The sequence below is a fragment of the Anser anser genome (assembly GCF_964211835.1).
Source record: "Anser anser genome assembly, contig: HAP1_SCAFFOLD_103, whole genome shotgun sequence".
NCBI lineage: Eukaryota > Metazoa > Chordata > Aves > Anseriformes > Anatidae > Anser > Anser anser.
Window position 1 is genome coordinate 396,759 of NW_028154081.1, and position 26,042 is coordinate 422,800.

A 26,042-nucleotide genomic window follows, 5' to 3' on the forward strand; every position below is an offset into this window, starting at 1 on the left:
CCCAACTGAAAAGATAGGCTGTGTCTTTGACTCTTCAGTGTCAGCTTTCTTTCCAAACACTAACGGAGCAGCAGTAGTGACAGAATCCTGCTTCTCTTCTGTCCTTCCCAAAATAAACTGTGAGGCAGCTGCAGACTCTGCACCTGAACACTCTGAGTGAACACCGAATGTAAATGATGGCAAGGCAGCATTTTGTGGACGCAGTCGCAGTACCAAAACCTGCAGAAATAAGTGAATGTCAAGTCCGTAACCCACGGTGTATCTGCAGTACGTGAAGGTTTGAACTACATTCTAGTCCTGATCTTTCCAGTCAAAACTGTTTAACAAACAACCAACCAAACAGTAAAACAAACAAGAAAACCCCATGCTTCCTCTCTACATAAAACTTTTCACAATTGTGTTTTCTGCCCACCACCTGGCTTTAAAAAGTATACGAACTTCTTTGAAAGATCATGTTTTTAGTCTGAACTCCAAATGAACAACGTGTAGGGCATGTAAAGAACAAGCACGTCATTAATGAAAGCTTTTCTCTAAAAAGGATAAACTTATTCTTGGGGAAAAGTGTGGAAACAGAAGTTATCTAGGCAATATTCCTACAGGAAAAACGAATAATTTTGCCACACCTCAAAGGAAAAAATAATTGTGCTTAACAGGTAAGAAAATAAAAAAAATCAGAGCAAACCAAAAAATAAATCACAGAATATGCATCCTCGTTTTAATCATTAAGTATTACCTCTGAGCTCTGCTTTGGTGCTTGGCTTTGCACTTTCACAGGCTACACACTTCGTGGCCTCTGCTTTGTTTTGAACCAAGCAGGTCTCCCAATCCCAGCTTCCTTCAGGCTTCTTAAATTTGTCTAAATCCAGAAATTCTCCAGAAGGAGCAGAAAATGCAGATGCACTGCTACTGGTCACAGGTGTTGGACCCTCTGTGAGACAAACAAGACAGTTAACCATCCTGTTTGAACATGAACTATAAAATGAACATTAACTTTTAAATTTGATTTGTCAAATCCCACAGAAATGTTCAAAACTACTCCGCAACTCCCCCCCCCGCCCCTGAAAAAAATAAAAGCCACCAAAAACCCACAAAGAAACAAAGAAACAAACAAAAAAACCAGAGTGGAACTCAAAGCTTCCAAACAACACACAACTCTGTTCAGCACACAAGCTTCTGCTGCTGTTGACCACAGTGTAACCTCCATAAAGAGGCCTGACAGGTGCCTTTTAAAAAAAAAGGTGCCTTTTAAGAGAGAAGCAGAAGATAACGCTTCAAATTCAAAACCGGAAAGACAAGAATGGCTCTTCCCTTCCACGGCACACGCAGAAAACTTTTATCCTAGTATTACTTGCATCGCTCTTCCTCCTGACAAGTGCAACGTAACCGTGCAATTCACTGCACCATGGTCACAGTAAACCCCTCATTTCCAAAATTCCTCCTTGCAATGGCAAGAGCCTCAGACAAAGATGCCGACTGACCGCTCAGAGGTTGGAAGTCCAAGAGAATCAACTCTGTCTGAAATCCATTATCTTACCTCATGAAATTTCAGTCTTACCGCACAGGATGATTACAAAAGCCCGGTCTAGTCCATCTTAATTTGTTTCTTCCACGATATATTTGCACAGGTGTTTTTCGATGTAATGGCATGTTAAATGACATTTAGAGTCAAAGTTAGAATTAGAATCGTATTTTAAAAACAATACAACCACGCTCAAAATCAATTACGGTCACACACAATGGGAAACAACCCAGTACTGCCCTGAAGAAGTTACCCAGCGGGTCACTCGCTTTCTTGAAGCCTACCACTGACCTTCATAGGCATCTCTCTGCTTTAGCTTAAGACTAGTTAAGACTACACTGTCTTGAAATCTGGCTTCACATCTCCCCTCAATTACATACAAACGGTGAGTAGAGGCATTTTGGCCACATTCTGTAATTTTTTTTACTTATTTTTTGAAAGAGAAAAACGCAGTCATTTTTAACTCTTTCTATGGAGTTCTCATTTTCGCCAGTGAAAAATCACTATGTTGTTTTTAAATTAAGTCACTCACTTCAGCCACCTTCCCTCACCAGCTGCAAAGCCGGGGGTATCTGCATTGATCCAGCTCCGTACTAATACATTTCACAATCAGTTCAATTTATGCGACAGGCTGGAACCTGGGCTGAGACCTCTGAAGTGCCTGTAAACCAATCCTGCAGACAGCCGCTAACCCATCAACCGTACCTGGGAATCGTGTTGCTTAAAATATTCCATATATGCAACGTACTTTTATTCTGTACAAGATTCACAGAGGCTAGGATGGAAACAACAGGAAAAAAAGGACCATACCTGGTTTCTCAGACTGACAGGCTACACATTTGTTATCTTCCGTCTTATTTGGTACAAGGCATATTCCACAGTCCCAAGAGCCTTTGTCCTTCTTAAATTTGTCTCCAAAGCCCAGAGTGGCTGTTGTGTCAGTGCTGCTCGAGGAGGATGTCACTGTCACCGAGCTGTCTGTGACCACTGGTCATGTCAGAGCAGGCATTACTCCCGTTCCAGGTTTTGGTGTCTCACATGCTATACATTTTGTAGCTTCCGGTTTGTTTTGGACAAGACATGTATCACAATCCCACGTTCCAGGTACTGTTTTGAATTTGTCTCCAAAGCCCAGCATCCCTGCTGGGGGCGCTGCTGGCTTTGAGGTGTCGCATTGACTTGAACTTACTGTCTGTTTCATACTCTCAACTGTTGAGGCTTTAGTAGCTTGACAAGTTACACATTTGTCCTTTATGTCTTTGTTTTGCAGAAAAGGGTCACATGTATCAGATTGCCAGTACGATGCTTGTTTAGAAGTCTCTTTACCTGCAGAAAAAGTTGTTATTGCAGGCCTAGTATAAACCACTGTGCTTGTTGTAGGTTGTGCAGACGTAGAAGAGCGTGTTTTCAACAATCCAAAGTCTAGGAAGCAAGAAAAAAAAGTCTTCCTGTTAGCGCAGCACCTCACTACATGTAACTAAGTGACTTTACTAGAGGGCAAAAATTTCAACCCAGGTGCCAATGGTTACAACTAGACATTCAGACCGAGCGCAACAGGAAGTCCCCAGAAATCTTATCTAAACGGATGAAATTTCATCTGCTGCACTGGGTCACAACAGAACATTTCGTTAAAGCTTCATTTAACTCTTTGTTTCCAAGCAAGCTTTAAATCAACATTTTCACTGGTCGATACAAGTACAAACAGACAGTAGCTGACTGAAATCTGACAGTCCAACGTGGAATGGAAATAATACAATTTGATTAAGACGCAATGCCCAATCGAATCAAATTTCTAAAGCTCCTCCTTCCGTAGCAGATGACTCAAATCTACTCCAGTAACTGTACAGAAGTTTGTACTCGGAGCAGCAATCCATACGGTATTTTCCCACAGATGCTGAATATTAATTAAATAATAAAAACTCAAGACAATTGAACAACTGTCTAATTTTCTATAATCTTTTTCAAAATGCATCGGACACAGGACAACTCCTTATTTAAAAGGTGGCAATTTTAACAGGAAAGACAAGCTACTAATACAGAAAGACTAAAGGAAATGCATCTTAAACAGCAGCTCAAGTTGCTTGTAAATCTACCTTGAACATAGTTGTTTTGTGGTTTGTTTGTTGGGTTTTTTTTAGTCAAAAATGAAGTCTTTGAACAATGTGGATTTAGATTCTGCTTCTTTTAAACCGATAAAGAAAGTGAATGTCACTTCACTCAGAGGTCTTTCCTTAAACAAAATGCACAATGTATTTTCTCTCACTTAGCTCTTTCCAACAGAGAAATGTGCTGCCTTCTTAACAAGTATGTAAGTTAGAAGAAGACTTTTGGGAAAAGATCAAATTCAATAAAGCCCTTTTTCTTAAAAGATATCTTTTCCACAGACACACTTTATGAAACTGTTGAAAACAATTGCAATTGCTTAAAAACAAAATTCAGAAAAGGGTTTTTAACGTAAAACACTCCACTTCTGTTTGCAGTTTAAATTTTAATCCACAGGAGCCATTGTAAGCTAAGGCCCAAAGATTCGCAGCTTTCGCCATGTATTTGGAACTGAAGCTCTTTCCTATTCTTTCTTCACCTGGGCTGAAGGTGGGACAGGAGTGTTGAGTTTTACAAACATTTCCTTTTCAATTCCACAAATTGTATTTACTTAAAATGAAACACCGATTATCTGGCTAATTCTCTTAGTACCTCATTTACAATTACATGCTAACACGTAAAGGAGATGCAACCCATCTGCTTTTCATCTTGCAGTTTTACTTCCAGCAACAAACACCACTTAGAATAGAAGGGGGCAGATGCACCCTAACAAACGCAGCGCTTAATGTAATGCTCTCCTACATTCATATTTATAGCAGATACTCTATTAACCATAAGTCGTGTGTTGGTTTTTTTTTTAATAAAAAATGCTAGCGTATTTTTTGCAGCATCTTTTTAAAAGGAGTTCATTATCTCTCCAGGATTTTTTAGAACGTCTAAGACGCTTCCTTCCTTTAATACGTGGGCAGTGGTGAAGGGACCACCAGCAAAATCTTTGACCTCCTCTTTCTGTGTGTTGATGTTGGTTGAGGTGGTGGTGTCTTTTGAAACAAAAGAAAACAAAAACAGCTTTCACAATGTGACCTAGTTAGAGCAGATTATACTCACTTTTGTTAGAAACAAGAATTTCCAGCTTTCATGCTTCTCACATAAGAATCTTCACAAATTCTACTTACTTTGCAATGCTTTATGATTACAAGCAAAACAAAAAGCAACAAAACAAAACAAAAATTATAAAAGCAGATCTGTCACTGGAAAAATACTGCAGAAGTCCAACACTGCCTGGAATTGCTAGCATGCGCAGACAGGACAGATTGAAGATTTAATAAAGAAAAAAAGGAAAATCAGCACTTCAGATCTGAAGTGCTAAAGTTTCAGTTACCTAGGGTAAGAAAGGGCGTCACTGGAGTACCACTGGGTCCAGAAAGTTCTGCCGATTTTACAACGGGAACACTAAATGTAAACCCAATCTGCTATGAACAAGAGAGGTTTTTCAGATTCTCAAGCCACAGGAACTTCAATCGAATGCACACACAAAACCAAATCTGAAAGCTGCTCTTCACATTTGTAGCACGCATGCTGAATGACAAATTATAAGCCAGAAGCCTACATACTTTTCTCCATCAAGGCAGATTCTGCTTTAGTGTTCTGCAACAGCCTACTAAATGCCTAAGAAAAAAAGTCAAGCTCCTTTATTATTTTACTTACAGAAGACGTAGGTAGCACTTCTGCCTCAGTAGATTTCACAACTGGAGATGAAAACGCAAATTCAGGACTGCTAACAGTACTTGTTGGTTGTATCTGTATTTTCAAAAGAATTAAAGGTTTATATTTAAGAGCAACAACTACCTGAATTCACTACCCAACAGAAGTCCCGCAGTGACGTCGAAAAACCTGATGTTTGAGTTATTTTGCAGATAAAAGTAATAATAAAACACAGGGAAGTTTCCAAGTGGGTATAGGACAGTATCTTCAAAACCAAATTCCAGAAACTGAGAGGAAAAGCTGGAGATGCTACTTAGGTCTAAATGCACGGAAAAGCAAGCCAGGAAGCTGAAGAACGGCAAACTCAGCCCAATGATACTCCAAGAACTTCAGCAAACACCTCAACATGTTAAAGCAGCTGTCTACTTCAAACCGTACAAAAAATATTTCAAGTACTCTGGAACAGATTAATGTTTATTTTATTGCAATAATATGCCAATTATTGCACCCTAGGCTCATTCTATGTGAGGCTTATATGACCACGTTACCTCTAATTTAATAACTTAAATAAAGTTGTGGTTTAACCATTGCAGGCAACTAAGCACCACACAGCCACTCGCTCACTCCCTCCAAGTGTAACAGGGAAAAGAACCGGAAATAAAGAAGTAAAGTTGTTAAATTTGAGGTAGCATTAATGACTCATCGCATGTAATGGCTACCTGGAAAGACAAATGCCATAACCCTGTACATACTCCCCACTCCTTCCCCTTCTTTCCCCCAGCATTTATTGCTGAGCACGATGCTAAATGGTGTGGAATATCCCTTCGGTCCTCTGGGCTCCGCTGTCCTGGCTGAGTGCCCTCCCAGCCTCTTGTGCATCCCCGACCTCCTCGCTGGCAGGGCAGCGTGAGACACAGAAAAGGACTTGTCACTGTGTAAGCACTGCTCAGCAACAGCTAAAACACCAGTGCCTTACCAACACTGTTTTGCTCACAAATCTGCAACACAGCATCATCTACTACGAAGAAAATTAACTCTACCCCTGCCAAAACCACTATAAATAACTTGGCATAAAGTCCACACCCCCCTTCCCCCGCAGACTTCCACAGCATTTGAAGCAGTTATACAATCACGTTAAATGGGAGTTGGCAGGCTCTAAGACTGAGAGAAGCAGAATCAAAACATTTATGCCTTTTTCCCCAAACTGGCATACAACCCCAATTCATTCAGCTGCGTAGAAACTAATATTTGTTAGTTTCATGAGCACCACAGAAAAAGTCAACTCGCAATAAAGCAGTATACTCATTGTAAACATTATTTATAGCATAAAGATTTACCTTGCCCGCCGCCGTCGCTGCTGCATCTGCCATGCCTGCCGCCTCCGTTGAATTTGCCACGCTTGTCGTTGCCGCTGTTGACTTTGCCTTGTCCTTTGTCATCAGCAGATATGGCATGCCCGCCGCCATTATTGGATATGTCAAGCCTGAGGGCACTGTTGAACACGTTATGCCCGACGTCGCCGTTGTATATATCATGTCCTCCACCTCCTCCTCTGATAGATCTGTCAAGTCCTCCACCTCCGATGGATCTGTCATGCCCTCCACCTCTGATGGATCTGTCATGCCCTCCACCTCTGATGGATTTGCCATGCCCGTCGCAGCTGCTGGAGTTGCCGTGCTCATTGCTGCTGTTGAAACAGCGCTCGGTGACGCTGAGACAGCGCTACTACCAACGAAACTAGAATTGAACTGAGGCAGCGATGCAGCACTGATGGGTAGGGGTATGTTCGGTAGCACTGGTTCCTCCACTTCCTAAAGTTGCAAATTTTAATTTTTCTTATACAAGACATACTACTTTCTCACCCCATCGCACCCAATTTATTAACAAAATTAAATAGAACAAAAATCCATACAAATTAAGAGAAAGCAAGTTTCCAGAAGAAATCCCGATCTCCCCACCTCTGTCTACCACGTCATTTTAATTTATGGCAGGCCTGCTTCCACATTATACTCTATTCAACAACTGTACAGCAAGAACACTGAAAGTTAACTCAAAACCTGTGCGGAACAGAGATGCACAGATCACATTTTTTTTCTTTCTTCTCTGTACTTTAGTCATCAAAGCTCTAGAGAAGCATCATCCTTTCTAACTACCCTCGCATGGCTTCAATTAAGAGTACACTCTCAAGACAAGTGAGAAAGTGTTCCTCTTGCAAAATTAGGCAGGATAGCTGCCAAAGTTTCTAAAGTCACTACAGCAGTGAACGTGGAAAAAGGTAATGTTTAAAGAAGCAGGTAGGTTCAACAACCAAACTAAACACAAAAAGCACCAAAGAAAGTCAGACTAGCAGCACTGAAGATTGTGTTCTGGTAAATACAGTCTATACCATGTATCAGGATGCAAATATAAAAATCAGAAGAGAGCCTCTTAACAACTTCAATTTTCATCCCTGCCACTTACTTTATTTGATTACTAAGATTGGATGAGTTATGTTTTAAATGGCATAGAAAATCTGACCAAAATTTGTACAGTACTATCATGATCTACTTAGAAATGACTAGGCAGGGATGTAAGTTGGTACTACTGATATTCAGTGCATCCTGTAGCTTACATCTGTTTCACAGTTTTGATTTGAAAAGTTTATGGAACCTTTGATATTTGGACCATTATTTTATTTGTGTTACAGGAATAAACAACAGTGTTTACGATTTCTTTATATTGCATCATCCAGAAGTCCCATTTAATGATTTGAAACTTAAATTAACTTAAATACTTAATATTAACTTAATATTAATTAAATACTTAATGTTAACATAAATACTTAAATTAACTTACAGGCAGCTTATATAACATCCAATAAAAGAAAAAATAATCTGAATATTCATGGTCATAGTTTTATGGAATAGATTTTTCCTATTAAAATGAGAAAAAAACTCTCTCACAATGAGTTTGGTGAGTATCAAAAACTGAGTCATCGTTAGCAGACATGCAGAATGCTCTCTTCTACTACTCTTTTTCACACTCTTGGCCTGTATCTTTCTGTATGACTTAAATATGAAACCAAAAATTAAGCTTTTTTTTTCTTTTTATACTTGGCACTCGTTTCAAGTATCATTCCTGTAGAAAAACTATACAAACCTTCACCAAAACTTCTCTTCTTAGGACTCATTCATTCAATTGCTAACGAGAAATGTTATAGTTTGAAGAATCTCCAAGGTAAGAGAATTAAAAATTTCAAAATTACATAAGCAAAGTTCAGGTATTCAAACACAGGAAATCAATTGGAGCCTGCTCTGAAACCCACAAGAAAACAAAAACAATGCAAAAATAAAGCGGTGTTGTTATAATTTACTATGATGCAATAAAACTGACACACTTAGCTAGTTACTTCAGTAAGCTCAGTGACAGCAATTAATTTAAGAGTCACTTGCCTGTTCTTGTACAGCTCTTGATAAATAGTGTACTCCTCTTTCCCTTCTCATTTTGCCACCTCCGCTACTCACTCCTGAAGACAGACCATTGGACGCAGCAGTACTGAATTTGTAGCTGGTCACATTGCTAGCACACGACAGTACAGAAGTTGGGGGAAACGAGAAAAAAAAATTACCAGCCAAATTTTTTTTTCAAGATATTAGAGCTGTTATTAGTCCTAGAATTGAAACCTGCTGATCAGAAAAAAACTAAAGCTGTCTCACAAGTTGCTAAACGCTGGTAAATACTTGATGTTCTAAATAGGAAAAACTTTATTAACAGCAGCAATGAAAAGGACATACATAAGTGCACCGTTCACATGGGAACAATGACTAAGCCAGAAGACCTGAAATAGAAGAGCTGATTTAGATTGTTATTTTCCAGTGCTTCCTTTAAATAGGACTGGTTCTCTGATTCTGCGATGCACGTGTATCTTTTGCAGGGATATAAAAGAACAGCTCACAAAAATACAGAAAGAGTGCACATATGCACACATACACATGGGAAACACTGCCAACAGCTCTGATAGAATAGGGACGCCTTAGACTTGTGTGGCAAGGTAATATGGCCTAAGCTTCAGAAGCAGCTCTGGCTTTCATGTGGCCATCAGCAGGAACAGCAGAGGTGTTTGGGTATGCCAACATTCCAGAAGTCTTTTCAGACATGAATACAGATCCCTTTTGTAAGGCATACAAAGGCGTTTTTCTGGTACTTAAAAAAGCCTAGCTCAAAACCAGAAAGATATCCTAATCCAAGAGCAAATGGGGAAAAAATAACCCAAACCAGAAGTGAAATAGGGAATAACTCTAACAAAAGTACTATGGCAAGAAAATGAAGTATGCCTGGAAAAACCGTGACATCAAAGCTTATCTTGCAGCCAATCAGTCAGTCAGTACAGAAGTGCATTAGATCGCACTGGAAGACACCAGGTCAAACTCCCACAATACTGAGGAGGAGAACTGGTCTAAACTTGTCAAATACTTGACAACAGCCTGCTTAGCACTGTAACTGCATAGAGGAAGAAAGATCCCTAAGGCATATGCTCAGACTTTTCTCTAATCCGAACTGTCAATCCATTAGAATTCTGAAAAAAGTCTTACATCAAAATAGATCTTCATTCAGACAACTATCGCTTGCCCATAACAGCCCATATTCCTCTTTCTGTTAACACCTGTGAGCTTCAAGGGGGCAAAGACAGCTGTCAGCCTTCAAGCAAGTCTAATCTACAATTGGACTCAGGATATAAAATATATATATATACACACACACGCATAGATATATAGCATTGGTGGGCCAGAGATTTACTGAGTATTCCAACTCAACTGTCCAAAGGGACTCTTGCCAGCAGATCAGTGTGGTGCTCCTGCTCCAGAACATGGCACCCAACAGAGACCAGCATCACAAAAAACACTACCACCACTACCTACTCTACAAACAAAAGGTAGGGCACTGCAATAAACTTTGTGAACGAAATCAAAAGCAGTGTGAGTTTTCTGTATCTCCTTCCTAAATGGAGAAGTAGAAAGGAGTTCTAACAGAGACAATTTAGAACAGTTTGAAAAAAACATAATTAAAACCCAGCACCTGATTGCACCTGTACCAGAACCTTAAAGCCAGTCGCTTCCACCCCTAAAAAGGTGGTTGTTGTGAAGTCCAACTTTTAGATGCCAAAACAAAGTGTTGAGTTCTTTCTGCAAGCCAAAGAATGCCCATGGTCACATAAGAATTGCTTGGCAGATGAGCATAGAGTCAACAAAATTCCCTGCTACTGTTCTTTGAAAAGAGCGACCCCCTAAAAACCGAGTGCAAAGTCCCTTAACTCAAGCATTATTACCCAAAACACCATTTGCCCAGAAGGAAAAGCCATCAATATTATCTGGAGGATAACTCATTTGACCTAAACCAAGAAAGCAGTATAACACAAAGCAGTCTCCTCAAGAAGAAATTCAATTAATTCTGCTGGATTTTTTTTATTTTAGAGATGAGTTAGCATTTGGCCTCAAATGATCCGAAAGAACACATGGTCTTCATGTGAACTCAAAGCAGACAATTAACTTCATCATGAAAGGAGTATTAAAAAAAAGAATAATAAATCATAAATCTTCCTCCATGTTTTTGCTTAAAAAATAAAGAAAAAAACACATCAATAAACATCCTCCTGAACTGTAACTCACTTCCCCTACTTCACCTTCTAAAGAATACTTCAGAAAGAATCATCCCATTAGGACAGAGCTTTCAAACTGCAAGCAATTAAATAGCTAAAACTAATAGCTTTTCCCCTAGGGAACATTAGGAGGGACAAATTATTTTGTTATAAGTAAACTGAGTTATAAACCATGAAATATCTGTCAAAGCAAAATTTGTAACGCTACAGATTTAGTTAAACTACAAAATGAGCCATATTTCCTGTAGAAGGAAAAAATTAGGCCTCCAATAGCAAAGATCCTTTCTGTGGATACAGCATTATAACGTGCCTCGTTTCCCATCTTCGTATCCTACTCAGAAGATAAACTTGGGATAAAAAGTGGTGTATCAGTACTTTTATTCTTGCTCATCTTCCTTCCTTTCATAAAAACAACAATTTTCTCAAAGTTATATTGATCTTCAAACACAATCCAGACTTTGCAGCTCCCTCAAAATACAAAATTTTCATTGGATTTCCCATTCCTTTTACTGAGAACTGTCACCACCTTTCAGGTGCAGACCGTACTGAAAAAGGAGATTTCTTTCTTTCTTCAAGTAAGTTTTAAATTAATAGATGTCATACCTTTCAGATGGTTCTGCTCGCTGTTCTGCAGGCAAAGTCTTCTCTCTCATCCCCTGCAAGTTAAGTTTAGTTCAAGACTTAGCTGAATATGTACAGCATACACAAAGTACCAACAACCACTTCATGTGGTTTTTTTGTGGTTTTTATTTTATTTATTTATTTTTAATTTTATAGCACTGAATACACCTCACCTACTTAACGTTGTTCCGTAATTCAGCATTGTGGGTACAGTTCAGTTAAATTTTGGGGCTAAAGTAAGCATCACTGCTTCACTCAGCATTGAGGACAAACTGATAGAACACTAAATCAAATTTGTCAAATCCTCTAACAAAGAAAGTAATTATTTTAAACAAAATGACAAAAATTGTGTGTGTGGGGGGGAGAGTTTTCATCAAAACTTGTGTTTGCCAGCCCCGTAAAAGGGACATACTTTTCTGTTTTCTATCATTTATCAACAAACAAGAAAAAAAAAACTCTACCCCCCTAAAAACTAAGCAGTTGCTGCTACATTCATTTTAGAACTTTACCAAATGGAGATTGTGCTGGCTAAACAACACAGAGATTGAAAGAGTTAAAAGCAATAAGCAACCAGTATTACTGACCACTTTGATTTCCAGCCTAAGAAGCCCATACACTTAACACGTGGTCATTTGTACACTCAGACTGATACTGGAAACACAGATGTTTTCGCAGAAAGAGATGCCCATTTAATTTTATGGAAAATTTATTAGACTCCATCTACTCCAAAGCAATCAAAACCGATAACTCAGCACATTGTCAGAACTCTCACTTGGAGCACATAGCTCACCTGGAATAGTTTACACAGAACACGAGCATGTTTCATCAGTGACAGCTTTGTGTACATGAGAATATAAAAGGAAAACATTTCTGTCTTTTAATATTCTTTCACTGACAACAGGATGACTCAATAGCACATCATGACATCGTGAAAACAACCACAAGACACTGAGTGTTCCAAAAACAGAATTAAATCCATAAAAGCTCAATCTATTTCACAATGGTTCCCACTGCCTTAAAGCTCGCCTCAAACATACTATCAGTACTTTTTGCAAAGATAGGATAACAATTGGTTTGAGAAACATTCCAAGACTGCAAAAAAAAAACAGGCACATAAGGACTCAAAAATGTACTCACTTGGTACTTTGTGTCTCCTCTCTGGCAAATTTTGCTGGACTGAGTAGTTGAAGTCGGTGATGGTTCAGAATACCGCGTATAACGCATCGGTTGACGGTTTACCGTTGGTGTCACAAGTCTCTTAACAGGTGGAGGCTGGAATGCATTCTGGGATTCCAGCTTTGAAAGGGAAACAGCAATCAATTTATCCTTACGTCCACCCAAATTAATTCCAATATTTATTGATGAAAACAAATTACAGAACTATAAACCTCCCCCCATCGGTCTTGGCACTCAGTGAATACAATTTGAAAATTCTGAAGACCGTTCAACTTGTAGAGGGAAATCACCAGAAAACCAGTAACAAAATCCATAAAGCTATATATAAGTAGCCAAAGTCTGACTGAATTCCATTTCAAAATTTGGCAGTTAGCTTCATAGACAAAATAATTCATGCTACCATAATTAAAATAACCCATGTTCCTAGAATATGCTCCTATCTTTTCCTCTGCCCACACTGTGATTTTTTTTTTTTAGTAGCTTAATTCATTAATTTAACATTCGAAGTGTTAAGCAACTAATTATACAGGCTTCTGGGCTTCACATTCCCTACATTTTCCCTCTTCAAAGTTACACAAACAATAGAACACACTCAAAAAAAAAACAACTTGTCAATCTTACAATAATCTCATTCATTAAAATATGATCCAATGCTTTACATGTGCATTAGATGCACTTCAAGTAGTGGGTTTGACTTCCCTTTTCAAAGCATTTTCACAGACCAGAGTTAATTTTTAACACAGACCACTGCGTGTTCTGCAAAACTGACTTAACTGAACTGTCAGACAGAAAACAAACCCTAAAGGCTACAAGATTTACCGATGGCTCCGCCTGCGGTCTTAAGGATCAGAAAATACAGTCTTAGGAAGCATGCTATTGTTCAAATCAATACCAACAGGAAATTGTTTACGCTGCAGCTTTAATTTCACAGTATCTCCCAGCTCTTAGTAATAGGATTCACACTCTCTCTAAAGTATACAAAAATACATCTTTCTAAAAAATATTACATTCAGTTTGAAACCTTGAATAAGACATGTTTTATGTAAGTTCACAAATCTACTTCGAGTGAACGACGGTTCATTGCTGGTTTTAAAGGTAAAAAAGAAAAATATTAATTCCCCCAGTTAGGCATTCAATACACCAAGAGCTATTCTGCCTGGTACAGTTCCTTGAAATAAGAAAAATACCACATCACTGCTACCCACTGCAGAAGTTTAGCCTGAGTGCACAAGTGTTCCGTCAACCGCATGTTCACTTTAGCAGGAAAACAAACGATCATCTCCTCAGCAAATAATTGCTTCTCATCGCGGGCTACCCTTCTCCCGCCACCATTATGAATTCTAGTATTATGAATAGACAATCTATCTCCTTTCACCCACTGACAGCTGCGTGCAACATTCATTTAGTGGCTGACAATTTCAGGCTCTCTGTTGCAAATCTGGCAGATCTTTCTTAATGCCTTATCACAGGTATATTGCTATAATATAACTGAGAATTCACACCAGATTTGGTTTTAGTTATTTGGATAATATTTATGATATACTTCACTTCTCCATGCCCTTGTAATTTGGCAGATGGTGAAAAGATGGTCCAGGAAATCTGAGATGTTTGTAAACTCTGAAGTGATTGTAAACTTAATTATACATCCATCCAATCAAGGAATTAGCACAGAAACTTCTTGAGACACTGTCCCTTTGCTCATTAGAACAGAAGATGAAAAGTTTGCACATCTTGTTATTTCCTTCAGTCACCTGATCTTCAAGTGGTCATTTAAGGGTTTTGCAATTTAATAAGCCCAAGGATACCCCTAACTAAAGTCGTCAAAAAAAGATGACTAGTTTTCATTTTTTAAAGAAAATGAAAGGAAATCATGCTTTACCACAGCATTATCACCAGTTCTGTGCTACCTCCAAATAGGAATTTAGGAGCGTTAAGATTTATAGCGTCGAAAAAGAAAAAGAAAAAAAAAACCTCTACCCCCCTAAAAACTAAGCAGTTGCTGCTACATTCATTTTAGAACTTTACCAAATGGAGATTGTGCTGGCTAAACAATACAGAGATTGAAAGAGTTAAAAGCAATAAGCAACCAGTATTACTGTCCACTTTGATTTCCAGCCTAAGAAGCCCATACACTTAACAAGTGGTCATTTGTACACTCAGACTGATACTGGAAACACAGATGTTTTCGCAGAAAGAGATGCCCATTTAATTTTATGGAAAATTTATCAGACTCCAACGATGGTTCATCGCTGGTTTTAAAGGTAAAAATGAAAAATATTAATTCCCCCAGTTAGGCATTTAATACACCAAGAGCTATTGTGCCTGGTACAGTTTTGCAGTTTAATGATACCCCTAACTAAAGTCATCAAAAAAAGATGACTAGTTTTCATTTTTTAAAGAAAATGAAAGGAAATCATGCTTTACCACAGCATTCTCACCAGTTCTGTGCTACCTCCAAATAGGAATTTAGGAGCGTAAGATTTATAGCGTCGGAAATTAACAATTTTCCTCCTCTTTACTTTGAATGGTGATAAAAAGCACAAAAACTAGTTTTCTGTGCCCGAATGAACACGGAAGTCTGTACAAAGTCTATATGACCACTCAATCAGTATTTTTCTATTTGTGATCATTTCTTCAAGAGAAAACTTGCCTCAACAGGAATTTTAATATGCAGCTTCACCCCAAGTTGGGGGACAAGATAAAACGACTTGGTGTGTTCTAGAGTTGTTGCTCTCAACTTACAAAGATAACATAATTCTTAACCTGAGTAATCTTCACAACCCATCATCTATTGTGGATACATGCCAATATTAACTTGATTTGATGTCTATGTCGTCACTGAGGTTTGAGAAAATTTTTCTAATAGTGATAAAGCATTGAAAAAGTTATCTACCTCAGCTTAAGACATTATTGGTTCTTACCTTTCTTCGTTTGGACTGGAAGTCAGTAATATCCGGTTTATCTATGTCCGGAGGCTAAGGGAAAAAACAAAGCATAAATATTAGAGGGCATTTTTTTTTTTCCTGAGAGAGAGGGTTCCCTGCAACAAAAATGTGGGGGTTCATGGTCAACTTACACAACACAGCGGCAAAACAGATGCCATTCTTTTAGCATCCTGTTGAAAAAACAGCGCAATAAATTAAACCGGCCACAACGTAAGGAAGAATAGTTTTATCTTTATGCTTTGATGGCACATTTACTAAGTTTTATAAACACATGAAGCAAAAACAGATTAAAAGAAGTGCTATTTACCAACAAAGGGCTTGACAGCTTCTCCATTGCCTCCAAGATGCGCCGTGCTGAGGTACTTAACGTAGCGCGGGACCGCACAGTTTCTTGTCTAGCTTTCGCTCTCCTTTGTGCCTGAAAAATTAGCATTTTAAGTGTTACAATGGTCAATTCTGAGCTAAAGAGGCATGTATTTTACGTCCCAAGGCTACACTGATGATACAATCAATATATTCTGATGACAGAGAAAAATGCAGTCACTGGGAGTTTAAGCCATAAAGAAGAGAATACATTCGGAGTTTAATGAAGTTTACCTTGGGCCTCAGTGCATCTTGCACGTGCTTGTTGCACGAGCAATAAAAGAACTCCGTACTTGTAAAAGGTCAAGACGGATGATGCTAGGACTGCTAAGGCCTCCGAAGCAGTAATCAGGGAAACAGAACTCAAGAAAAGGCTTGTGGTACAGAAAGCATTTTCAGTAACAACACAGACCTCAGAGTTTCACGATGGTCTAAGTGTACCATCTTAAAATCAGTGTATACAATCATAACCAGGAACTAGTTTTACTTCTCTCTTGCTTCCTCCCTTCCCCCAAGATTAAAGTTGGCTGCAAATCTTTGTCTTAAAAGATAAAGATCTGATTTAAACTGTAACAGATCTAAACATTACACTGAAAAAGTAAACTGTTTATTTGCACCACCCAACTTCAAATATCAGTCAAAAACTTCCTTTGGTGTGACTTTTTTTCTTCCCAGGTTAAACCCCTCATATAACCACACTGTGCTTATCACACGATGTGAAGACAGGAAGCAGACCACGCAGCATGTAAAAACACAAGTGAGACTCACAGAACCACAGAATGGTTAAGGTTGGAAGTGACCTCTAGAGATCGCCTGGTCTACCCCCCCGCTCAAGCAGGGCCACCCCGAGCAGGTTGCCCAGGACCATGTCAAGTCAGCTCTTGAAGACCTCCAAAGAGGGAGACTCCACAGCCTCTCCGGGCAACCCGTGCCAGGGCTCCATCAGCCGCACAGTGCAAAAGCATTTCCTGATGCTCAGACAGAGCCTCACGTTTCAGTTTGTGCCTGTTGCCTCTTGACCTGGCACTGGGCACCGCTGAAAACACAATGGCTCTCTATGCTCTTTGCACCATCCATTCAGGTATTTATATACACCAATAAGATCCCCCCTGCACCTCCTCTCCTCCATGCTAAACAGGCCCAGCAGTCCCTGCCTCTCCTCAGAGGAGAGGTGCTCCCAGTCCCTTGACCATCTTGGTGGCCCTTCGCTGGACTCTCTAGTACCTTGCTGTCATTCACAGCAAGCAGCAAGAAGCAAGCTACTCTCTCCTTTAAAAGCCTAGTATTTTGGTTCCTCTTTTTACCATAATGCAGTAATATTGTAAAAAACAAAAATAGCCGACCAAAGAGGGTTCCCAGCTTTGCACCACAAGGTTTCAAGGTTTCCCGTAAGTGAGGTACTTGTACTGCCCTTTTTCCGTTGCACAAATGGACTGTCAGAACAGAGCCAGCAAACCCGCGTTTTCATTTTCTTAAAATTCCTTTTGATTTATCGATAAAAGTCACTTTCATTTAAATACATTCCTACCAAACCTGATTTGACTTTCCTTTTCGATTCAGCTCTAGCTAATCAGAGTTGTCAGCAGTTTTTATTTGCTATTTCCAAGAACTCTTGGGGGCAAATAACTCTCTCCAAGAACTATATGAATCATTCAAAACAGAAAGCATGTTACTGCTTATCTTGGGACTGCATTTAGTCCTGCATGCCTCTGTGTACCAGAAGAACAAAGGATCAGCAAAGTTGATTTTAGATATTTTCAAAGACTGCAGGTTTATACAACATATCCATAGCATGAATGTAGGCATGCTTGGAAAAGAAGATCCACAGATAAATATTAGCCAGGTTTGACTACTACATTTGACTACTAATACTACACTACTTTTGTCATACCCGATAAGGTTCCGTTCTTCGCTGCCTTGATCTTACAGCTGCACCACCATAGGCCGTCTTTCCGGGGTAAAATGGAGAAAACCCAAGCTGGTTTTGCTTAAAAACAGATGTGCTTCCACGTGCCTACGGAAACACAGTACGATAGGTGGATAGAAAAACAGGTACACATTCAAACTGATTAAAAGAAATACTGTGCAGTACTTACAGGACACAGTCCTCCAAAAGCAGATAAACCGAATGCGGGTTTCTTAGAGCTAGCTGCAGAATGCTGCGAGAGGGAATGAGTTCTTTCAGCTCCTGCGGGCAAGAGCAGTGATGATGAAGTATTTTTTAAAACTGCAACATCTGCCAAAATGACGTATGCTAGATGTAAATGCCTCTCGTACGTACAGAACTTTAACAATAAAGATCACACTAATTCAAGTTCTTCAATACAGAAAAATAAGCATGACTTCAGCTTCTTTAAATAGATCAACTTCACGTACAGACTGAAAACCAAGTATCACCTACAAACTTGAAAACTGTTCACAGAGCTGCAAGTAGTTTTCACCAATCTTACCAAGTTAATACTGTGCTTCCAATGCAGATATTTTTTTCCTTCAGGCTAAGATAAAAGAGGACCGCATAAACATCAGTGCATTTGTACGGACAAAGCTTTTTTCTGTGTTGGTAAAAGGCTGGAGGCCAGCACAGATCATAATCGCACAGGTTTTAAACCTGGAAGATTCCCCAAAGGCTGCTCTAAGAGTTAACGATCTTCTGCCCATGTATGTTTTACGAAGACACACCAGAAAGTTCTAGTGCACTCAGGTTATATTGCTAAAGCCCAGCAACTCTACTCTACTACTCAGCTGTACAAAAGTTCTCTGGAAAACCTGCTGAGCACACGTCAGTCCCTGTCTATATGGGGGACTAGAAAAAGCTGCAAACCTGCTGTTCGCCCTTTCAGCGAGAAGACCTACGTACCAACCTACATCGACACGATGCTTATTTTTTATTTTAAAATGGTGTGCTTTCCTCAATGAATTTGGCAAAAGACATGAAAAGTATTGACAGCTGAAGCCTTCTACCAAGAAAGGTCAAAAAACAGCCTATAGCTTATGTCAGAGTAGTTTCTTTATCTTCTCTTGCTGAAACACAGGAAAACATCTCGTGTTCCTATTTGTCACCTGCACTTATTCACATTTAACCAGCTGTCTGTTAGATATTCTGAGTCACTCTTCCTTCTAGACAATCAGCCTAGTTGTCAAGCTACGGCAAGTCAGCCTGATTTCCTACCGTCCCAGTTCAAAATTTACATATAACCTAGCTGAATGTGTATATTTCAGCATTGACTCTTTCTAACATCAGGGTATCATAAACGTATTCCAAAGCACGCTTCTATTAAAAAGGTGATAGGATTATATACTTCTAAAACACTAAAAATTCAATTTAATTCTCGCATCCAAAGTTGACATTCACCTATTTTATTTACTAAGGTGATGTGGAATATTAAAGAACGCAAGGTACTTCACATTAAAAAAAAAGTCAATTAAACAGAGAACACAAAAATCACCTTCATCAGATGCTCTAGAGGAGGAATCACTGGTTGTTGAGATGTTATCATCGTCTTGTTGAGAGGTAGAATCTTCTATTTCTTTTATGAAGGACAGCCTAGGACTGCCAATGCCAAATACAGAAGATGTCGAGGGCTGACAAGGTGGGACAGGAGAATCCAGCATGGTATAATTCAGACGGCTCCGATGAAGAGAGGGCCTTGTTAACACAACTGGGAAGTTCAGTGCTGATCTACTTGTGGATGGTTCTAGACAAGAACAGGGAGATAATTAGCTTTGCTATAGACAAGCTCACAGAAGCCAAAACCTGTTTCCTATCGACAGCCATGCTATTGCCAAGTTCTAAGCGCAAAAAGAGAGAAGCCAAATTTAACTTCTTCCTCACCCAGATACGGTTGCATCTAACTGTCTGGCTACAACAACAACACTGCTTGCGATACACAGTATTAATGTTGCATCCAGAAGTAGTTAACTATGAGGTTTTACAACACCACATTCTGACCCCGTGCTCAAATGCTCTAACGCTGACTTGGCCGTTCACTAAATCAAACATATATACTCCTTCTCCCATGTACAGCTTGCAATAAGCTTTACAAAATTTGAGATTACACGGTAAATTACAGATAACACTGCAGCTTCCATAATATTGGAACAAAGGTTACATTAATCTGAATACACAACATGAAAATGAACGTTTGCAGTACTTTTTTCCCAAGTTCTTCCATATCAGCTCACGTTAGAGGCAAAACATCATCTCCTACCCATTAACTATTGGGATTTTGACCCAAGGGACAAGGATGTTGACCCAAGTAACCAGATGAGCATTTTTCCCTCTTGAAGCAAAGGGTCTGCAAACAATGCCAGTGGCCTGGAATAGGTGGCCTTGAAGTCTATCTTGCTAAATGAATGGAACTATTCATGGGTATTTTGCCTGATGAAAGCCTACTGTCTCTCCCAGGAATCTGGGCAATTCAAATGACTTTGAGCCACTATCCTCTTGATACTTGAACTGAAGCTTAAACTAGTTAGTTCAATCTTCATAACCACTGCAGTACCACTAATTAGCTCTCCAAACCATGAGCAGATTTTTAGGACAGCACCGTTTGAGATACAGAAAGTTCTTCAGGCGGAAGGCCACCCAATATAGGCTCCAGCACACTGATACCTCAGAACTGAAGAAACACATTGGTTTCAAAATGTAGTAATAATTAAAAAAAATAATCTTATTCTTAAGCATAGTAAGCAACACCCACGGACAGCAACATAAGCTGCAAAAGGTTCCAGGGTGTCCACCTGCTCCTGATCTCCTGGAGTTAGCAAGCTTGCAGTGCAGCTGTTCTTACTGAAAGCTCCTTTCACGCAGTTACATAGGAAAGCCAACATGTGTTCCTCAGTCACGAAGACCTTCTCTATTCTTTTCTCCAAACTCATTCCCAAGCTACAGCTACACAGAAAGCCATCAATCTCCTTGTTTACAATTAGATGAGATTGGAGGCAAAGATATTTCCTCCTTATTTTTTGATTCTGCCAACAACAGAAGCAACTGACTTTCCACATTATCTATGGTTACCTACGCACGCTCAGACAAAACTTCTTCACTTATTAAAAGCTGACTTCCCCAAAACAGCTAATTTAAGAGAAACTCAAATAAGAATAGATGCAAATTTATACAACAGGACTACAGGAACAGTGAGAGGCACTGGATATAAGACAAATTAATCTTTCATGAGGTAAAGGAGTTGCAAACCTCGTTGCCAACGGTCAAATACCTTTTCAAAGACACCCCCTCCCCCCGCGTAGACCTTAAAATTATTGAATATTTTAAGGATAATAATCTCATAAACCACATCCGTGCACAAGTTCCCCAGTTCACCATCAAGTTAACAAGGAACTTTACTAAATTGATCAAAGCCCAGAACAAAAAAAACCAAAACAAAACAAACAAACTCAGGACACGAGACGGAATTTTCCTCTGCCATTCTAGCATCTAGTCTTTTGTTTCGAAGACTGCAAAACAAATTAATTTTTTTAATTGCCTTAGGCAATTAGACAGATTTTCATTCCATATCTTTTAAAAGATGGAAAATGCAACCCAGCACACTTGCAAATGACTTATTTTCAGCATTTAGCACCTGGCTAATAGAGTACCTAAAGTTAACTGATGCCTTCCAAGAGCATAAGATGTATGCTTCGTAACTGTGTATACAGTTTAAAGCTAAGACGGTTTCACAAACAGTTGTTTCGACTTTTTTGATTGTTTGTTTTTTTTTTTCATTCTGTCAAAACCCTCATTCCAATTTCCTTTTGAAATTCAGATTCAAAACTAGAAATCTGTGAATAAATACAGATGGCCAGAATTCCAAATGATTTTTCACATACCTCGTCTACTAATTCCTGCTGGTTCAGGCGTGAATCTCTCATCGATTATGGTATCTTCATCTGAATAATCGTGGTGATAGTTTACCGGAGTCTCCTCCTGGTTTGCAGATTCATTTCTGTCTACACACTCCTCCTCACGCTTATTGAAATACTTCTGCAGCCAGGCCGGTACAATATTTTTCACAGTTTCTGTCATTCTGCTAATTAATCCCTGCTTGAAAGAAAAAACACTTGTTTAATTACAGAAACGCAGTCAACAGCATATGCTGGGATACCACCTTCCACGGACCTTGAAGACAGATATTATACAGCAAATATTCAGAAGACGACGACGAGGTTGATCCCTGGCATAGGATCGCTACACTTCTGGTAAACCTAAATTCACCTAAGATTGATTTACAACTACCTATCACTGTCTGCACTTCCAAGTGACCTTGGCAAGGTTCAAAGTTTTGAAACCTCTGCCAAAATTCACCAGCAGGTCGTCAATCTGCAAGGCTATCAGGAAACTCTACGCCTGAACAGCTCCTGACCTACAGACTTGTTCCAGGACTCTTCCTCTTCGCACCCTCACGTGAAAACCAACTAAACCAGAAGTTCAGCAATTATCTACTGCGACAGTCAGGACCATACTACCCATTAAAATCAGTGAATCTAAATATTTTCAATTTTAGTAATGCTGAATTGCAGTGACTATACGCACAAAAACCAGTTCTGCTCTCAACAGTCAGGCTAACCCAGAAGATGTCCTGGAAGAAACACAGCTATAGCTATAGCACCAGCACCTCCTCTTGCAAGAGCCTTCTAAAGCTGTTGCTGTATTTTGTAGAAGACTGACTCTGCGGCATACATCGGGTACGATCGGAGAATTCCCACCTGACCGAAAGCCCCAGGAACTACGGTTAAATAAAAGATACATTAATATAAATGAATATAATTAATAATAAAAATTAATAATAAAAATTAATATCCAGAAAGCTGACAATCATGAGCTAGGCATCCTGCTAATCATCCCTCCTGCAGGCAGGGGGAAAAAAAAAAGGTAAATTAGATCCAGGACTAGTTCCCAGGAACTTTGAAGCTGCTAACTATACTGTCTACAGTGCCCAGGCACCTTCAGAGCTTAATGGTAAGAGACAGAGGGTTTGGTGGGCTGTAATTAGGATCACAAGCACACAAAACACATCTATTTAAGTATTTCTAAGAATCGACTTATCGACTAAAGTTGTAGGGGGAAGGATGAGAAAAACAGCGGGGTAGGGATCAGAACCAGAGGTATAACCTCACAAAATCGCATCGGTCGCTTTCGTGCCTCCCCAACTGCATCACTGAGAGACAATTAACATTAAGCCACAGAACCTTCTGCAGAGTGGACATGATATTGAAAATAAACTGAAATTAATTGACAAATGCTCTAAGCAAGCTATCTGCTCAAAGCTCGTCCTTTTACGTTATGAACATTTGCACGATTCGTCTGGTTACAAAGCTAACTGCTATAATAAATGCACACATGTAACACCTATCAGTTTGTCTATTTATCAAATCATTAAAACTCTTCCCCGATAAGTTACTGTTAATTTGATCTGCGCTGGATGTGCAGCAGCCATTCTCTGTGCAGAATCCCCCAGATATCCCCACGCACGTGTTTGCTCTGGCACACTCTTTAAATAAACCTACTGGAAAACACGCAGAGATAACAGACAATGGAAAAGTTAGAAAACCATCTCCACTGATTATTTTCAATCCACGTGTAAGGTTTATCAGTTAGCTACACAGTGTCGGCACACGCAAGCTATGGCACTTTCAACATTAATGCACTGTTCAAGCCAGAGGTTTCAACGGTTGCTCTGTAAGCGTGGGGAATGTTTGCATTGCCCTTCCAGGCCAGCTTTAGATGGACAAGATTGATTGTCAATATGTGGTATAAGGGACTTGGCATTTCTGCAAGTGATAAAAACCTAAATGAGCAGCTATCCATGCGTAGCGCTCCCTTGGTTTTGCATATGATAATCAATCCCCTCAGCTACGTTGCTCATTTAATAGCGGAGAGGTTTTGGCTGAACAAACATGTGCAGAGGGCATCTCCAGAGCATCTCTCTGGGCGTCCTGACATTTCTTAGCAAAGAGCTGCTGGGAGGGATCTCGGCGCGTCCCCCCTCCAGCACGGGGATTTTCACACCCCGAATTGACGGACCGCTTTCACCATCAACCTGCTGTACCCTACAGCACAAACGAGAAGCAAAGCCTGGCAGGTAACGTTCAGAGAATTGATGATGGGCTGAGGAGGGGTGCAGGGAGCGGGGAAAGCCCTGGGGGTGGCACTGGGGGTCCTGAGGGCAGCGGGCTGGGGGTGAAGGGGAGGGGGAGGAGGGGGGTAATGGGCTGGGTAGAGGGGTAAGGGGGTAAGTAAGGGGCTGAGGGGGTAACTGAGGGGGTTAGGAAGGGGCTGAGGGGGTAACTGAGGGGGTTAGGAAGGGGCTGAGGGGGTAACTAAGGGGGTAACTAAACGGTTGAGGGGGTAACTAAGGGGGTAACTAAGCCGTTGAGGGGGTAACTAAGGGGGTAACTAAGCGGTCGAGGGGGTAACTAAGGGGGTAAGGAGGTGGGTAGGGGGTAACTAAGGGGATAAAGGGGCGGGTAAGGTAAGGGGGTAAGTAAGGGGGTAACTGGTGGGCTGAGGGGGAAGGGCCCGCTGTGGGGGGGCCGCTCCTCACCCGCTTGCTCCTGGCACAGGGGGGCTTCGCGGCGCCCAAACGGTGGCGCCGCCTCTTCACCTTGCCGCCGGCCGCTCCTCCTCCTCCTGCTCCTCCTCCTGCTCCTCCTCCTCCTGATCGGGCTCCTGGGCTGCCGCCCGGCGCCCCGCCGCCACCGGCCCTGCCACCGCCGGCCATGCCGCTGCCGGTCGCGCCGCTACCGGTCGCGCCGCCCGAGGCCATACCGCCCCCCCCCCGCGTTCGGTGCCGTCACGGGGCCCCCCCGCCCCCCGCCGCCACGCGCCGCGGGGCCTGCCCTGCCCCTCGTGGGAATAAAAATGTTGTTTTTGCAGAGTTACGTTGTTTAAAGGTAAGGAATGGGGTATCGAGGTGTGCTTGCAGCGATAAGAACGCTTAGCAGGCGACCTTGTAAAATGCAGACAACCAGACTCCGTAGAACAATTCGGGGAAAATCACGGTGTTGAGTCAAGTCAGGTAAGTGAAGAACCATTACCGCTTCAACCAGTAAAAAAGTCGAAAGAAATTCGAAATTTAACAGGCCGGCAACTGAAGGCCATGCATTGTCTGGGAAGCATCAGACAGATTGTGAGCCTGGATCACCCCCTCAGTGGGGAAACAGGGGAGGGTCCCGTCATCAAAAAGTATATAAACTGGGTTTTGGAACCAGCAGGGGCGCTCCTGCTCGTGGGACGCCCGCCACTGCGATCGCGAATAAATTCCTGCTTCGCTGAGCTCCTCGCCTGAGCCCAAGTTATTGGCTACGGAGTGTTTCTCACAATTTGGGGGCTCGTCCGGGAGCCAGTCGCCTACTGGGGAGCCCCACCGCCGCAGCAGCAGGAAGGCATGCCCCGCTGATTTCAGCGGTCCTGTGCATCGACGGCGGCGGTTCTGCGGAGAGCTGACAGAGGGCCCGAGACTGATGAAAGAGGCAGGATCCGTGAAGGAGTGGGGAAGGGAAGAAGGCAGGCACTCCGGCTTTGAGAATTGATCCGGTAACTCTGTGCACAGACCAAGGTAAGAAATAGGAAGTATTGCCTTGGGGGTCGGGTGAGACTCTGTGTGCCGTGTGATTGAGACGTACTTTTGTACGGAGCGAGTGTGGAGTCCTGATCCGCGGTTCCGCAGCTCCGCGAGGGGCGCGGCCGGAGACGGACGAAGCGTGAGATAAGGGAGAGAAAGGAAGAGTCTCGGGAAATGTGGTGTATGGTAAGCCCTTGCACGGGGAAGTGCTTGGCAATACACCAGGGAAATTTGGTGTGCGGTAGTCCTCGCACGGACGGGACGCCCGCCACTGCGATCGCGAATAAATTCCTGCTTCGCCGAGCTCCTCGCCTGAGCCCAAGTTATTGGCTACGGAGTGTTTCTCACACCCTCCCCCTCCCTCCCTCGCGCGCCCCCTCCCCTCACGGGAACGCGCGCCCCCCCCTCCCGCTGCCGCTCCCGTTCCTCGCCCCGCCCCGGTCCCGTCCCGGTCCCGCCGCCCTCCCGCTCCCGCC

At 41.2% G+C, this 26,042-nt stretch overlaps 1 pseudogene across 1 annotated transcript; it reads right to left on the bottom strand.

Annotated features, from left to right (window-relative positions):
- Nucleotides 1-722: 722 nt before the first annotated feature.
- On the bottom strand, nucleotides 723-22,037 carry LOC310890845 (nuclear pore complex protein Nup153-like; annotated as a pseudogene). The gene is made up of 13 exons: nucleotides 21,833-22,037; nucleotides 19,453-19,701; nucleotides 18,103-18,242; nucleotides 17,898-18,020; nucleotides 15,966-16,061; nucleotides 15,620-15,661; nucleotides 12,660-12,818; nucleotides 11,505-11,557; nucleotides 8,698-8,824; nucleotides 6,796-7,077; nucleotides 5,285-5,335; nucleotides 2,330-2,903; nucleotides 723-928 (listed from the first exon to the last, which is right to left on the bottom strand). The product of its transcript is annotated as a nuclear pore complex protein Nup153-like (transcript).
- Between the last annotated feature and the right edge of the window lie 4,005 nt (nucleotides 22,038-26,042).